The sequence below is a fragment of the Astatotilapia calliptera genome, chromosome 11 (assembly GCF_900246225.1).
Source record: "Astatotilapia calliptera chromosome 11, fAstCal1.2, whole genome shotgun sequence".
Lineage (NCBI taxonomy): Eukaryota > Metazoa > Chordata > Actinopteri > Cichliformes > Cichlidae > Astatotilapia > Astatotilapia calliptera.
Window position 1 is genome coordinate 5,141,791 of NC_039312.1, and position 16,658 is coordinate 5,158,448.

General features: G+C 40.3%; 1 protein-coding gene across 1 annotated transcript in view; it reads right to left on the reverse strand.

Annotated features, from left to right (window-relative positions):
- ldlrad4b (low density lipoprotein receptor class A domain containing 4b) overlaps positions 1-16,658 on the reverse strand; it is a 258,527-nt gene that overhangs the window by 122,448 nt on the left and 119,421 nt on the right. The window lies entirely within an intron of this gene.

The window sequence follows — 16,658 nt, forward strand, 5'->3', positions numbered from 1 at the left end:
AGTGTAGATGCAGTCTTTTCTTTTTAGTTCCTTGCACTATGGGTTATCAACATCTGGTGCGTAGACTACCCACAATCCATCATGACCACCACCTGTAAAAGTGATGCTTTAAATAGAAGATCCCAGTTTTTGGGATGGTAACAAAAAAAGTCATGTGTTACAGATTACTCGTTTCTTCTCCTAAAAGTAATGCAGTTCATTACTTAACACTACTTGTTACATGCAGTTACATGTTAATGTGCTTCAATCCGTAAAATGATCTGAAATAGCTTGTCACATAACTATCAGGCTAACCTCAGGTTACAAATGCCTAACCAACAACAATGAAGAATCCCTATCGTAATGACAACACACACACACACACACACACACACACACACACACACACACACACACACACACACACACACACACACACACACACACACACACACACAATATTTCTTTTAGTTTTAATGTATGAACACAAAACTGACAACACAACACCTGAAAACTAGCCAAAAGAGACTTGAAATCGCCATAATGAGTCAACCGTAGAAACACAAACAGGTAGAAACAGAGGCTACAAGCTTGACTGCTTATCACTGCTTTTGTTAACTGCTGAAGTTCAGGCTCTGGCAGCTGAACTGGGGTCTGCATACACTCAGCTTTAGCATTACGCTGGGTTCTTGGCTAGCTTTGTGTTAACATGCCATCTGTGCAGATGCTTGCCGACAGCACAAGGTGCACCATCAATATAATACAGTTGTTTCTGTCTTAAACCCAGCTTGCACTTTGCCCTCACACACATGTCCATACTCTCACTCCTCAAACGCTGTAGAATGCTCCACCATTTCCTTCATCCAGGCACACTTACTGAAATCTGGTGTTTGTAACACAAATAACAACATAATTGCAGCTGTTATGTATTAACTTACTTAAGTTACTGCATGACAGAAAAATGTAATGCGGTTAAAGTAATTAATTACTGCGTAACTATTTGTTGAGGAATTTCTGTTTCACATCTTTGAGGTTCAGGCTGGACTCTGAATGTAAGCAGTAGATTTGCACCAGACTACAGACTTGTGATTTTTGTCAGTTTATCACAGTAAATATTTATTTTTATTATCACAAACAGATTGGATGTGATCACCAAATCAACCCCATTCACTCACAAACTGATAGCAGACCAGGGGCAGACTGACTCATCTTATTGCAGATTTATCATTGTTCTGATGCGCCAAAGTCACTTTGAAGAGTGGAATAGGCTACCAAATGTTTGAGGGCCTTGTCCAAGCAACCACTTCAAAAGACTCATCAGTAAGTTGTTATAATTTTGGTCACGCGGGATTCTCTGGGCACTTTTTTCCGTGGTGTGACATATATAACACATATATAAAGTTTTACTTACTTACTAATTAGCACCTGTTCTGATCATCAAGAAAGCAAAGTTAGAAAGTAGAAAACTTTTTTGGCTTATGCACTAGGCAAGCAATTCTCTAAGTGCTCTATCAAGTCCTCTTGGTTATGCTGTTATTAGCTGATACAGCCTGGAGCTGCTAGCCTGCAGCAAAGACGAGGGGCTGCAGAGATCACTTTCTCTGTCTCCACACCTCAAGATTTTATTTTCTCTGACCCACCTGTTTTTTATTCAAGTGGCATCACATTTATCAGACTTCACACTACAGGCATCAAAGGCTGCATAAAACTTAAATCACATATGCAGTTGTATTCCCCAGTACTGGTAAGCAGACTTTGGTGGTGTAAAATTTGTGGAGCTCGCCTTGTTCTTCAAGACACGACCTCCTTTTGGGAACTGTACCTTATAAAGGAAAGAAGGCATTTGTTTCCAGTACAGGTTGGCTGTTTGAAGTCTAATAAATGTCCTTAAGGTATGCTACTGGCAGTGTGAAGTTAAATAAAAGAAACCCCTCTCTACTTGATACTAATAAAACACCAGAATCTTTGTGTCACCGGTCAAGTTACATTGCAAGTGCTAGTAGGCACTAGGCTTCTGACAAATTGGAACAGTTTTTGGATTAAAAAATGTAACATCTCTGAACTACAAAGAGAGATATGCAAAATGCTTTGGGCAATATCTTGTGCTTTTACAAATGATACAGATTTTTTAATTCTTGCATCTTTTCACAAGGTCAACTACAAAAGCAGATTCTTCTTTTTTGTTTTCCCCACAAAAAAACATTAATGATAAAAACAAAACTAAAATTGAATGATGATGACCAGTTCACCCCAAAAGGTAAAACCAAGGGCAAAATTTAGTTTCTTTTAAGCGTTTTCAAGAAAAGGTACCACAATAAAACCATAACTACTCAAGTCAATCACTTGCCATGTGGCTAACTATAAAATGAAACTCAAGGATAAGCTCAGCAGGGCACAGCTGATGTCCTTCACAGACTTAATTGTAGATACTGAACAATTAATCACTTTACGGTAGTAAAACTGAAGAGTGCAACGCAAGCCATAAACTCTGAACATTCAAAATAAAAGCTGCACCTTTTGAAATGGGTTCATTTCAGCAGTAATAAAGAAGTTTTACTTTGAAAGGTAACTTTCTCTATTTCTAGTTTGCATCTAGTTACATCAACTTTTTTCAATGGCTAATTAAAATTTGCAGACAAGAGAGCATCTTCCACACAAACTACATGCAACTGTGACAATCTGATAGCGACAAAATGGGGCCAGTACAGTCTTTGAAACTGGTTTTACCCAGTGACAGCCAGCCTGCACTTACCAACAGGTTGAAGAATACAAATGTTTCCCTAGCGAATGTAGATTGCCGGGGGCAGGGTGCTGGCTGGTCTTTAGGCCTGTGTAACTAAGGCCTAAGTTGCTTTAACTTGTCTACAGTCGCTGTAAATATACAAGCTGCTTTACAACACACCTCCAACCCAGCTGTTACTTTCAAGCTGGAATCAGTGTTAAATTGTTGTTGATGCCTGTTCTGCTTTATGCCGTTTGAGCCTTGTCTGCCTTGGGATTTTCATGCACATGGGAGTGCCAAGAGCTCCTAGAATAGAGCCATGCAATCAGTCTTATCACCGTCATGGTCCATGGTCCGTGATGGATATAGTTGCAACAAGTAAATACCTACGTAAGAGTAAAGACCAGGCTGCTAGCAGAAATTCTGAAATATCTTCTACAGAGACGTTTGGAAGTTATTGAAATTCTTCTTTTAGTTTTCTGCAGAAAAACACTTGTAAGTGTTTTTATCCCTTTTCTTATTCAACATCATCCAGAAAGTCAACAATTGACACTGTTTCCTCTTCTGTATAAAGACCAGAACCCAGTTTGTGGATTATTCAAAGTAACTGCATCATCATTTCAGGGAGAGACACTATGTGAATTTTTCACATTTCATTTTTCTACATTAGACAGAGCAAGTGCACACTAGTCAGACTGAGCACCGTTTAATAATTAAGTGTGTGAACTGTGCCTGAATTACCAATTATACTGTAGCCTGAACAGCAACCCATTAGCTGTACCGTGTATTTACTCTAATACTTGATCATTCACCGGGGCTCCTGAATATCGAGTGAACAAACACAGCTCATTTTGAAGTAAAGATGCACAGTTTCACTGGTAAAAATGGTCTCTGGTTCACCACAGCCAACATCATTATTACTGTAATTAAAACTCACACAAACTTTAGCAAATAGTAATTGAGATGTGGAGGCGTGTTCACCTGCATGTCATCTCCATGGATATGTTTTTGAACTCAGACAGACAAAAGTTGTTTTTCCTCAGATGGATAATTTAGAGAGAAATTTCAAAAAATGTTCCTGCTTGCAACAAACATCACTTATGAAACACAAAACCTGTGACACGTACTGTGAACATGTTAGTGAACACTAACATGTAATGTGAACCACAGACAGAGCTGGGCAAAGTGAGCAGGTCTAGAGTGGTTTGGTTTGCTTTTATTTCATTAAAACTTTGCCTGGGAATACTCTCCACTAAAGCGCGCAATCAGCTGACAGGAATAATTACACTTCCATGTTGGAGGACTCGTAGGAGACTAAATTAAATAACTGAAGGCAACATTTCGTGCTTATATTCTGTATATTCCCAAATCAAAGGTGCTTGATGGAGTTTTTGTTTTGTTTTTTTAAAACAAAGAAACACAATTTTACATTCAGCCTGGTGTTGCCCAAAAGGATTGTGGGTATTCTCGTGATCTTAATGTATTGAATGAACTGCCATCTTATGAAACTAGCTGAATTCTTGAAGAATTTAACCCCTACTGTTAACGTAGCGTTCACAGATGCAGACTTGTGACGAATGAAAAGACAAACCTTAACCCTTGACCCTTACAGTGACAGGATCTGGTGGCTCTGTTATATCGGGGGACATTTAGCTGACATGGTTTTAATTTGTTTGTTCGGTTAGATTCAAGGCCCATCGCAAACGATTAAAAAACGGGGTTTGCAGTTGTCATATTTATTCTATGATGAAACATTTTCTATCTGTATTGAAGTGGAGTCTAACTGGACAGCCTTTCAATGAAACCATTCATCCAAAGGCTGTTCAAAGGGGTTATTCGGAGTCACTATATCTCAACCCAAGCAAACACCTTCGAAAGATTTTGGGTCAAAGTAGTCAATATAGTACTTTTATATTCTACGCACAAGAACATCTTAAGCTGCCACTGGTCAGTGTCATGTGCATGTTATAGAAAAAGTAACATAACGGGAAAGAAAGCTGAACAAGTCGTGTTAGTCTGTTTATATGGTGTCGGGTCAATCATCGGTTAAATGGCTGTCTTCTGTCCCGATGGGTCAGCCTACTTTTATGCCAATATTGTAGCGTTTAAACACAGGACATGATGGCCAGAGTCAAACCAGATTAAGAAGGACCTCTCATAACTCACACATACATGTTATGAAGCTCATGTATCTTCCAAACAATGATTATCCTTTATTGTGCATCATTCCTCACTCTTCCCCTCTCATGCAGTCTTTTTACCTTGAACTATCAAATATCTTCATATACAGATATGACACTGATTAGGTCAGACATACTATGAAAACGGGGCGCTGAGGTGGGTTGCAAATGTAACAACTATGGCCCTATACTGGACATCTAATTGGATATGAAGAAGGGTTTCAGCTGATATAAGTTGTCACAGAGATCAGCGGATATATCAGCAGGACAAGTGAGTTTGACTTATTAGGCCTTAATCTTACACGCTTACAGACCAGTCAGTGACCTCTGGTTGTTAGGGGGAAATGCCTAACCAGCTGGTGAGTGGTTGCTGGCGGATGGGACCTTAGTCTGCCTGAAATAATGGTTAATTTTTGGTGATTCCTGTCTTCAAGAAAGAAACACTATATTTTTGTCTGTCATTAACTAAAACTAACCCTTGTATCGTGTGATAAGTGTGTGTGTGGGTGTCCTGCTGTAATTTTGTAAAGTCTGGACGTGAATAATAATAAGTTGTTGGTCGTGAAGGAGTGTGAATGTGCACTTGTGTTCATGACTCCAAGTGTGGATAGTTGGGTTGGAGCATTGTCTCTCAGTGTTTTTGCTCAGTTACAGTTTTCCTCAGTTGTCCTGTCTTACTTGATGCACTGCTAGGACACTCCAACATGTCATATGCATGTGATCATGTGAGCATAAACTGATATGAACTGAAGATAATGACTTATTTGCACATAGCCAAACCCCAGGTCCTGTTATAAAAACATAAAAACTGTGTCCAACACAGTAATAGCACAGATGTCACAGGGACCCATCAGAACCAGACTGAACAAGAAACGAGACAGTTATGATCCATCTGTGTGACTCCCTTAACACGTTAATTAAGGTAATCAGAATCAACATGCTTAGTTCTGCGTTTTACTTTGAAAACACAAATGGAAACAAGAACAGAAAAGTTGCACATGTTCAGTCTCGCAAATGGTCCTGCTTGATTTGTGGACGGTACGTGAGGCGGATAAAATTGGACTTATTTACACGACTCCTGCTGAAATGTTCAGCTAAATGATGCCTTCGCCATAGTAACAAATCAGCTTTGACTCCTGCGTGCCAAACTCATTACTTAATGCGATTACGCAGGTCTAATCGACGGCTCTAATCAAGTCTCAGCCAGATTCTCCACACTTCTGGTTTGGATTCTTCCTTTTTTCTGTGAGACTATTTGTCCTTGGTGTGGTAATAAATGGAAGATGGAAGGTTGGAAAAAAAAAAGAGAAAACCTTCAGAGGAAAAGTAGAAGGAAGCATTTTAATCAAATTCATTACAGTGGTTGGGGAGGTGGGGAGCTGCTGTGTTTTGCTGCGGTTAATCAACACACGCGAACGCAGGCGCCCAGGCTTGTACGTGCACGTACAGAACGGTTCCGAGCAAACACCTTGCAGGCCCGCTTCTGGTGCGAGTTCTTCCGATTTGCCCGGCTGGCAGTGAGCGACCTAATGACACTACACATTTTATCCTCTTCCTCCCATAACAAGAACAGCTTGTTCTTCTCTTGTCTAGACGCTGGCAGAGGGAGGAGGGGCAGGAACACAGATCCGATTCAAAGAACAGACCAGCATGACCGTTCTTTGGAAAGAGCCCTGTCCCCTCCTTCTGAGTGGCAATTAGTGAAGCCTCGGTGACTTGCCCAGCCTCTCCTCTCCTCGCTCTGTCTTTCATTTTGTCTCAACTATTACCCTGATCGTCCGTCTAGCCCCACTCTTTTTCAGTCTCGTCTCCTCTTCCGTCTATCCTCGGCTCTCCAGCTCTATTACTCTCTATTACTCTCTCATCTTGTCTTCCTTCCTCACTTTGTCCATCTTCTCACTTTGTGGTTTTGCTTTTACTTCTCCCATCTACCAGCCAGCATCTTTCTCCTCCACTGCTCTTCTCTTTCTTGCTCTCAAGCAACACTCAAAAGTGTCACGTGAATTTGAAGAAAAGGCTTTACTGAAATACTGAAGTGAGACAACAATTAACCCCTCCCCAGACACACACACACAAGTTAATTAGCGTGATATGAATATGTTCGACACAGAGGTTCAAGTTCTGTCAAGATCTGATCAGCATATGCGTTTACCTGAAGAATAAAGGGAAAAAAATGAGCAGGAGGCAAACAAAAGCACTCGCGAGGGCTCGGTTAAACAAGAAGACCGTCTACTATATGATAGTGTAAGTGAAAGTATACGAGAGGTCACGGTCGAGAGGAGCGCTGTTTGTTCGAAAAACACGCTTACATTACCGGTGATGCTATTTCTTCATGACAATATAAAACCTTGACAATTTCGAAACTGCGCAGGCAATTCTGGAAATCTTTTGAAACGCATCTTTTCTGTTTAAGCTTTTTTATTTTGCTCATTATATTTGGCATAATAACTCTCAAAGAGCACTTGTGCATCTTTAGAGCGCTTTTTAGACAGCGATACAGATCAAAAGGCTGCACAACAAGCAGAAGCAAAGGTGTACTTTATTACAAAAAATACTCTTTTGAGCAATAAAAACAGTGAATTTTGTAAACTCTGTAATAAAACAGTGCAGCAAAAAGATGCTTTCAGTGTTCACTTCATTAACTTACCGTCGTCTGCCTGTGCTTTCTTCAGCTCTAACGGTCTGTGTTTTCAGCTAAATGTCAAGGGAATTTAAAGTGAAATGAGAACACACAGCCACCTGCTGCTACGACAAACTATTGTTTAACCTCTTGAACCCCATTATAATCTTAAACCTCTGTGCTACGCAGCCAGACTTTGTTCAAACAAGAAAACACTTCCAAAAATAGCAAATACAGTCAGGTCCGTAATGTGTTGGATGAAGACTCAATTTTTATGGGTTTTTTTGCCTCTGTACATCACCTCAGTAGATTAGATTAGACAATAATACTAGGGCTGAACGATTATGGAAAATAATCTAATTGCGATTTTTTGCCCCAATATTGCGATTGCGATGCGATATGCGATTATTTTTTAAGGTCTTTGTCTTCTGTATTATTAAACAAAGACAAGCAATACATCATATAGTATGGCCAATACTATATTACATTAATTTTAAACTGTTCTTTCCTGGAAGACAGACCTCTGTTATGATGACATGAGGTGATGCATGAATTGATGACTGACATTTTTATTTAACTTCTTCAATCACAACAGTATATTTGAACATACACAATAGTTTATTTTTAGCTTACAAACATCTGAGCATAAAGTGCTGACAAGGAACCCTGGTGTAAACATTAAAATGAAAGTCAGTACAATGTGCAGATTGCAGAAATATACATAAAACAAATCTGTGGCTTTACCACACTCAGTTTTTCGACATCTGTGAACTACTAGACAGTCATTCAATTAAAAAATAATATTAAATAAATAAAACTAATAAATAAAAAATACACACATCTTACTGATCTCTGCAGTCAGTAACATTACACATAAAGTGCAAACATAATAGCAATTGTATAAACACACACACAAACACGCCTTTAAAGTTTAAAGGCGTGAAATTGGACGGTCTAGTTCTGATTAGCGTCACCGCTGTCTCGGTGGAGTTTAATAAACTCGGCCGTCTGCTTCTTGCTATCTAAAATATAACCAGACACTGGTGTAAATTCTCGACTGTCTCATACTTCTGTTTAATAAGTTTTCTGTTTGACGTTTAGTCAGCTGTGTGAAAACCAAGGAGGAACCCACCCGGGGGATTAATAAAGTTTTATTTTATCTAATCTAATAACTTTAATCTCAGCCAAACCGATTTACTCACGAACAAACAAAACACTGAAAAAAGCCCAACAATAACATTTTTAGGTTGTCTAAGTGACTTATATATTACGTTTAACCCGAGCAGCGAAACTCCGCGGTGATCTGAAAATGATGTGCCGGGAGTTGTGCCGTTCTCGGCCGCATCAGTAACCCTCGAGCTCCCGGCTAGCTGTCGAGCTGGTGGGTAGCAGACGCCTCTGAAAACGTCGAAGCACTTTTACAAATATGGGATATCTTGATAAACCGAGCAGATATTTGATGTTTACACAACTACTTTCTCGCCTGAAAATATGTTAAAAGTTTATTTTGTGACCCAGAAAGATTAGTATGAGTAATTTTAAAACTTAGTAGCGGCCGCCATTGCTGGAAACTGGAGTTTGGCTGGGCCGCACTATGAATTCTGGGATATGGTAGTAATTTGGACAGCCTTCGGCGCGTCGCTGTGACGTAATCGGTCTACAAATGCGGCCTCAGGAGGATGCAGCCCATGAATTTGGACATGTCCAGAGTATAATCGCAGCCTTTGCGGTTAGAAAATTGCACTTGATCATGTCGCGATATTATCGCAAATGCGATATATCGTTCAGCCCTAAATAATACGTGATTAAAGTGCAGAATTTCAGCTTTAAGTCATGGAGTTTTATAAAAAGTCTGCATGGTTCAGAAACTGTTTAAGAGCACATTAAGACCCCTTTTATGCATAGACCCCCAGTTGACTGAAGTTTTGCAGTAACTGGTTAGGCTTTTTTATACACAGTCCCCAATTTCAGATACTTACAAGTAATAATAAAAAAAACGAACATGTATGGGGATCGTTTTTAAAACTAGAATAAAAATATCGTGGAGTTGGTGACTGCCTGAAGTCTAGAACCCATGGGCATCGCCGCATGCTGTGCTTCCTCCCTTTACTGCAGCTACCTCCAGTTGCTCCTTTTTGCACTTCTAGGCTGAGATCAGCTGGACTGACTTGGCCACTAAAGAATATCACATTTCTTGCCTTGAGGAGCTCTTTGTTGCTTTTACCATTATCTTTGGGTCATTATCCATTTGCACTGTGAAGAACTGTGTGATTAGTTTTGCAGTGTTTTCCTGACTCTGAGCAGAGACCACAGCTTTGCACACTTTACAAATGATCCTGACTATCCGCAGTCATGTCATCAATAAACACCAGTGGCCTCATTCCACTGGCAGCCAAACATGTCCATGTCATAGAACTGCCTCAACTATGTTTGACAGATGATGTGGTATGCTTCAGGTACTGAAACGTTTCTTTCTCTCCCATATTTTACTTTTCTCATTATTCTGGTATAATTTAATCGTGGTTTTTCAAACCTGTGCAGTTCTTTTAAATGTTTTCTGTTTAATCTTGTTCAAACCAGTGGTTTGCTCCTTGTTGTAAACTCTCTATATTTCCATTTATAAAAGCATCTGGTGGTTGTAGAGTACCTAGAGAGCCTCAGTTTCGTGTCCTGGTATTGCTCATCTTGGCTTCCCCAACAATCTTGGGAACAACCCATGCGCTGGTCGGAAAACAGTAGATTCCTCAGGGAAACCTTCAGCTTCACCAGCCGACCGCTTTGTTTGCCCCGGCGACAATGATGCTTTCACCTGGAAGGCAGCGTGGGAACAGGTAACCCAGGATTTCCAGTAGAACTGGGAGCAAGGGTTGCTGCCTATCAGCGCCAAATGACACAATATTTTGTACCAGAGGTTGGAGGTCCAGTAGTGTCTGGACACCTCAGCCTTGTTTTGTGAACGACATGGGTCAGAAATAATATAAACACACACAAAGTTGGGAGTGACAGATGAGCAGCCACACACACCGGCGCCATCTTGAAAATTTGCTAAATCAGCTACATTACAAACAAACTTCACAACTAAAAAGAGTAAAAATGTCTCCTTTTAATAACCCAAGGTCTGGAATCTACTCCAGCTGTCATTGTGCTAGGGTTAGTGAGCACTAACTGGTACTACAGTACCAGTCTATCACAGGGGCAACGCAAACATTCACACTCCAACTATAGATAATTTAAAGACATAGAGACTGTGGGAAGAAGCCAAGAGCAACTCTGCACCTTCTTCTTATGAGTAAATCGGGGGAAAAAGCTAGGTTTGACCTAGACACCTCCAAAATTTAAAGCTTTGCTGCCTCGATGGTTATGTACCAATTAAGCACCATTGTGTCTTCCACACGTCACATTAACGAAAAACTGCTCAGTAAGTAATCAGAAATTTGGCTGAATTCAAGTTCTTTTCATAATACAAAAAAACCCCATTTATTCACATTTCATTTGTCAACCAAATTCAAATGTAAAGGAGTCGCATTCAAACAGCCCCTTCTTAGTATTACTGTCCACTCAAAGCGCTTTGAGCAGGGAAGGGAACATCTTTTTAAAGTCACCTTTTCAACAATCTGAAAAGGTAACTTCTCACCGTTCTCAGACATAAAAGACATCTTTCTCTAGATGACTTTTGATGTCAAGGAACGGCAAATTTTTACCTTTCACTTTTCACCCAAATCTCAATGCTGCTAAAAGTTGCATTTTCAAAGTCTTTTCAAAGAGTTTCTTTGGATGGGTTGTAACGCTATTTTCATGGCTGTAATAGGGCTATGTGTTCCAAAACAGACCTAAACCTCGGTCTAAAGTTGATCCAAATCAGACAAAGTAAAGTTACGTTTTAGTTTTCAGTGACAATTCTTAGAGCAAATACAATAAAGTTCATATCGTTGGATGTCAATGCTGGGTCAGTATCTTTTAAAAATCACTTTCAGGAGGTCTTGAATTTGATTTGGCAGCCCTGAAAAATGAAATGGACTGTTCTCTCCTCGAGGTTGCTTTATTCAATTAAATAAAATTTTATTTAAACAGCGCCAAATCACAACAACGGTCGCCTCAAGGTGGTTTATATTTTAAGGTAGACCCTAGAATAATGCATACAGAGAAAAACCCCAAAATCATGAGCAAGCACTTTGGCGACAGTGGGAAGGAAAAACTCCCTTTTAACAGGAGATTATTAATTCTATGCTATGAAGTAGATTCTCCAGGAATTATATGCATTCAAGTTACCCCTTGAGGAACTGTAATGACATGGATGATTAGAGGTAAAAAGCAAATGTTAGCTTACTAGTGCTAATAGTTCACCCACAATAAACAAACAGGCTAAAAAGGAGGATGACCTGTAATGCCACTTTCATTGCAGGTGTTTCTGTGGTTCCAGCAATTATTAAAAATCTCAGCTGGCCTACATCGAGGGTTGACAAATAAGAAGATACCAGTCCTCGATGGAAAAATACAGTAAAGGTCATAGCCCTTCCCCGCTCACAGAACACTACAATTTTCTCCACTTTTCGGCACTGAAATGAGTCTACAAATAATAGAAGAAAAAAGATCAGAATCTCACTTCAGCTGGGTGTTGAAAGTTGGCAAGCCTGGATGTCACACAGTTAACATGAAAGCATCCTTTGTTCTTGGCCGCGTGGCTCTCTGTTCTCTCAGAGGTTAGCACTGTCAAGACTGCTGTGTTCAGTGCTTCAGCTCTATGTGGCTCAGTTCACAGTTCAAAGCTGTACTCAGAGTGCAATATTCAGGTGTATTAACCATAAATCATCTCATTCATTGATAATGAACAGCTTATCATTTCCTCTCCATTAAGTAAACAGAGGAATTATAAAAACAAATCAAATATTCTGTTCATAAATAGTGAAAATTAATCAGCTAGTAACTTTAGTCATCTGTTGGAAAACAGATAATGCAATCATAAAGACACTGAAATTTTAAAATAAAAACTAACAAACGGCAATGAGAATATAGGTTTCGATCATGCATTTAAGATAGATTTTAAAATTCTATTATTTGGTCACTGTCTGTAGGGCTTGCTTCGCTCACAGAAAGCTACAATTTTCTCGACACTTCAGCACTGAGATTAGTCCAGAAATAAAGGAAAGCAATAAAATAAATCAATCTGAATCTCACTCCTCAAGGCAAGAAATGTGATATTCTTTAGTGGCCAAGTCAGTCCAGCTGATCTCAGCCTAGAAGTGCAAAAAGGAGCAACTGGAGGTAGCTGCAGTAAAGGGAGGAAGCACAGCATGCGGCGATGCCCATGGGTTCTAGACTTCAGGCAGTCACCAACTCCACGATATTTTTATTCTAGTTTTAAAAACGATCCCCATACATGTTTGTTTTTTTTTATTATTACTTGTAAGTATCTGAAATTGGGGATCTCACACACACACACACACACACACACACACACACACACACACACACACACGTAGGAAAATATTTAGTATACACATCCAGAAATGCATACACTATTATATATTGTACATATATTTATTAGTTTCAGGTTGGCCATTCTTGTATTTTGCTTGTTTGTGTTGTTGTGTTTGCACATCTCTGTTGCTTGTGGGGCTCGCACACAAGAATTTCACTCGCATGTGCTGTGCCAGTGTGCCTGCACATGTGATGTGACAATAAAAGTGATTTGATTTGATTTTGATTTGATTTGATTTGAGGAGCTGCGAAACGAGAGCAAAGTTCAGGGTCGGACAGACAGACATGCACCTGCTTTGAATGGGGTCAGCATGTTTGTGCAAAGTATACGAGGCAAACCAACTCAGCTTCATGTGGTAAAGGAGCTGAAACCTGACTCACCTCGTGCTACAACACATTGGAGCATTACCCAACCTCCTAGATTTATATTAATGTTTTATTTTTACTGTTTACCTGACAATGACTATGGCTTGAGGACCCAGTGTTTATGTGTTTCTCATGGTGTAGTCATTTATGTTTCTAATTTCTTCAGTAATTCTCTTGTTATATTTTGTAGTTTCTAGTCTTTAGGTTTTGGTGCTGGGCCTCCCCTGTATTCCACGTCTCCCTTGTCTTCATGTTCGTTTATCTCCTGTGTCTGTTTTCTGTGTTTCCCTTCTCTCTCCCCAGTCAGTTATGTTCCCATGTTGGTTTCTTCCCCGGTCCCTGCGTCATAGCGTGTGTCTCATGTTTCCTGTTTTATTTTGATAGTCCCTTGTCCGGTGTTAAGTGTTCAGTTTTGCTTCTTCCCCATTTTCGTGTGTTAGATTAGTTCCAGCTGTATTTCCCTCCTGTTTCCCTCGTTATCCTTTGTGTATTTAGTCGTAGGGCTGGGTATTGAGTTCAATCTCTTTAATCAAAGTTCTGTTCAGTCTTCGCAGTCTGCATTGGGGTCCACACCCACTCTCCACCGTCTGCCGCAGCAGACGGGACAGCAGCGAAGCTTTGCTTTCTGAGCTGTAGCAAATCACTGTTGCAAATCATAAGCTGTCAAATGTACAGTCATGCAAAAAAGGAAGCTTTCACAGGACTACCTTAAAGCGTTGCTTCATTTCATCGATGTTTGTGGGCATTTGTTTATGTACAGCTCCATAGGATTTCAGTTAGATTGAGGTCTGGACTATTGCATCAGCACGATTCTTTTCTTCATGGTTCTTTTGGATCATTGTCCTGTGATAAGACACACTTTCAGCCAAGACTTCACTGTTGGACAAATAGCCTCAGATTTACCTCTAGAATACGTTGGTTAACAGGTGCTCTGGTCCTTATTAGGGATGTGTACCGGTATCCGGTTCTGACATAAACGGTAGTAACCAGACCGAAAAGCAGCGCACATTTCGGTGCTTTTTTTTTTTTTTTACTGAGATGTCATACGCTTTGGATTCTAGCCAATCATTTTACCTTTGCAAGCGTAGTAGGCGGGCCCAGGTACGTACGTTCTTTTAGAGCAGAGCTACAGATTAAAAATGCTCAAGACGAAACGGTCAAAAGTTTGGCTGTACTTCACAGCAAAAGATGCAAACTCAGCAGCCTGCAACAAGTGCTATTATGCTATTATGCTGATACTGTGATACTGTGTAAAGGAGGTAACACCTCGAATCTGATGAAACAGCTGGTGATCACCTCGGCTTTTAAAAAAAAACGCTATGCGTCGATGCATAGCGTTTTTTTAAAAGCCGAGAAACGCACCGTATTTGCTTGCTGCAGGACCTCACGCCGAGCACATCTACTGCGGGTGTGGTGCCTGTTATCGACCCGGAGTTAGCAACATGAACCCGAAGAGGAGAGTCCTGGCCCCTAGCCCTGCCAGTGTAGCAGCAGCAGCCGTTCTTCTCTGCGTGAGTAGCTTAATGTTGTCCATGTGTAATTTACGTTGAGTAGGCTAACCACGTTATTAAATTAATGCATGTAAGGTGAACTAGCAAACACCGTCGTAGTTACATGCAGCTGTCTTCTTGTTTGATGGCAGATACTCCCTTCACCCTGGCCAAAAAGGCTAAAATGACCAAAGAAAAAGTGGGAAATAGCTAAACATGAGAGGTTTTTGGATAAAGTTGGTGTTTTTTCCCCATTGATTAAGCACTGCTTCCAACCAAGAGTGATACCATATATCCCCAATAGCTGCAGAAAAGGCTAACATTGTTATCTTTTTACAAAAAACAGCTAAACATGAGAGGTTTTTGGACAAAGTTTGTGTTCTTGATTCTTTAAGCACCGGCACCTTTTCAAAAGTACCGGTTTGGTACTGATATCGGATAAAACCTAAACGATACCCATCCCTAGTCCTTATACTGCAAAACAAGCCCAAATCATCACACTTCCTCCACCGTGCTTGACAGTTGATATGAGGTTTTCGTGCTGATATGCTGTTTAGTTATAGCCAAATATGGTGCTGTACATCATAGCTAAACACCTCAACTTTGGTCTTCTCTGTCCACAGGACATCGTTCACAGGCACTGTGTTAACACACACCTGAAAGCTCCAAAGCAGCAAACACACAGTTGCTGATGATCAATTATTAAGTGTATCTGATTAACAGCACCTGGCTGCTAGTTACCCTTGTTATCTCTATGGAAGGGTGTACTTTCACAGGCAGCTCTGTGAAAACTTTCTTTTTCACGACTGTACAAATCCTTTGTTACTTTTTTTATAACTGATTTAATTATTTCATTGTCTCTCTTGCAACTCAAATATTAAATAAATATATGGAGCCGTTTTTCTTCTTAATCATTAGGTGAACAAGGGAATGTCAGGGAGAGAGAAGCTTGTGATATTACACGCTACTGAGGCTGAACCAGATTCATGGTTGGAGTGAATGCATGTCCCTCTGCTCTTTGTTGAAAAGAATAAGCACGTTACACTATTACAGCAACAATCTTTTTTTTTCTTTAAATAAGGAAGGCTTGATGACAGAGAACACCTGTGTCGGTGAAGTACAGGCACAACGTTCATCAACTCCTGTGATGTCCGTCGGTCCGCTGATCTGTCTGCCTGTCTGTCTCGACAGAGGGCAAACATGAAAACGGTCTTTTTCCGTAGTGACGAAGAGGAGGAAGTGAGTGAGGCCAAAGTAAGAAAACAGGACAGATGGTAAGAGCAACGATACACAAGAAGGGGGAAAAAAAGGGAAGTAGCGTAGCGAGGATGAGGACGAAGATACAAAGGAGGATGGTGAAGATGATGAAAAGATTGTGGGCAATGAGAGCCTCGAGGAGGAAGGTGATAATAATGGCATCATCAGGAGTAGGAGATGGAAAGGTAGGAAGAGGAAGAGGAGGATTATCAGGTGGTATGAGAGGAAGAGTAAAAATACAACAAATGGCAAACTAATCCGACCTCTCTATTATGACACCAGCAGAGTATTACAGGATGTGTGATATTGACTTCCAGCTGGTTGAGTCTCCGCGCAACTTTAACGTTTCCCATCGAAAGGTCTGAAAGGGAATCTTTCTGTTGGAAGAAATTATGGCTGAGAGCAAGAAGCTTTCTTTTCTGTTTTGTGTCAGACTATTTCCTGTAACTTTCAACTCCCGCACTGTTCTCTAACAAGCAGAAACCAAATCCCGCAGTGGGGAAGAAAACTGCTCATGCAGACTCTGACTGAAAATGTGTGCTGTGAATTGCACTTTGACGAGTGTG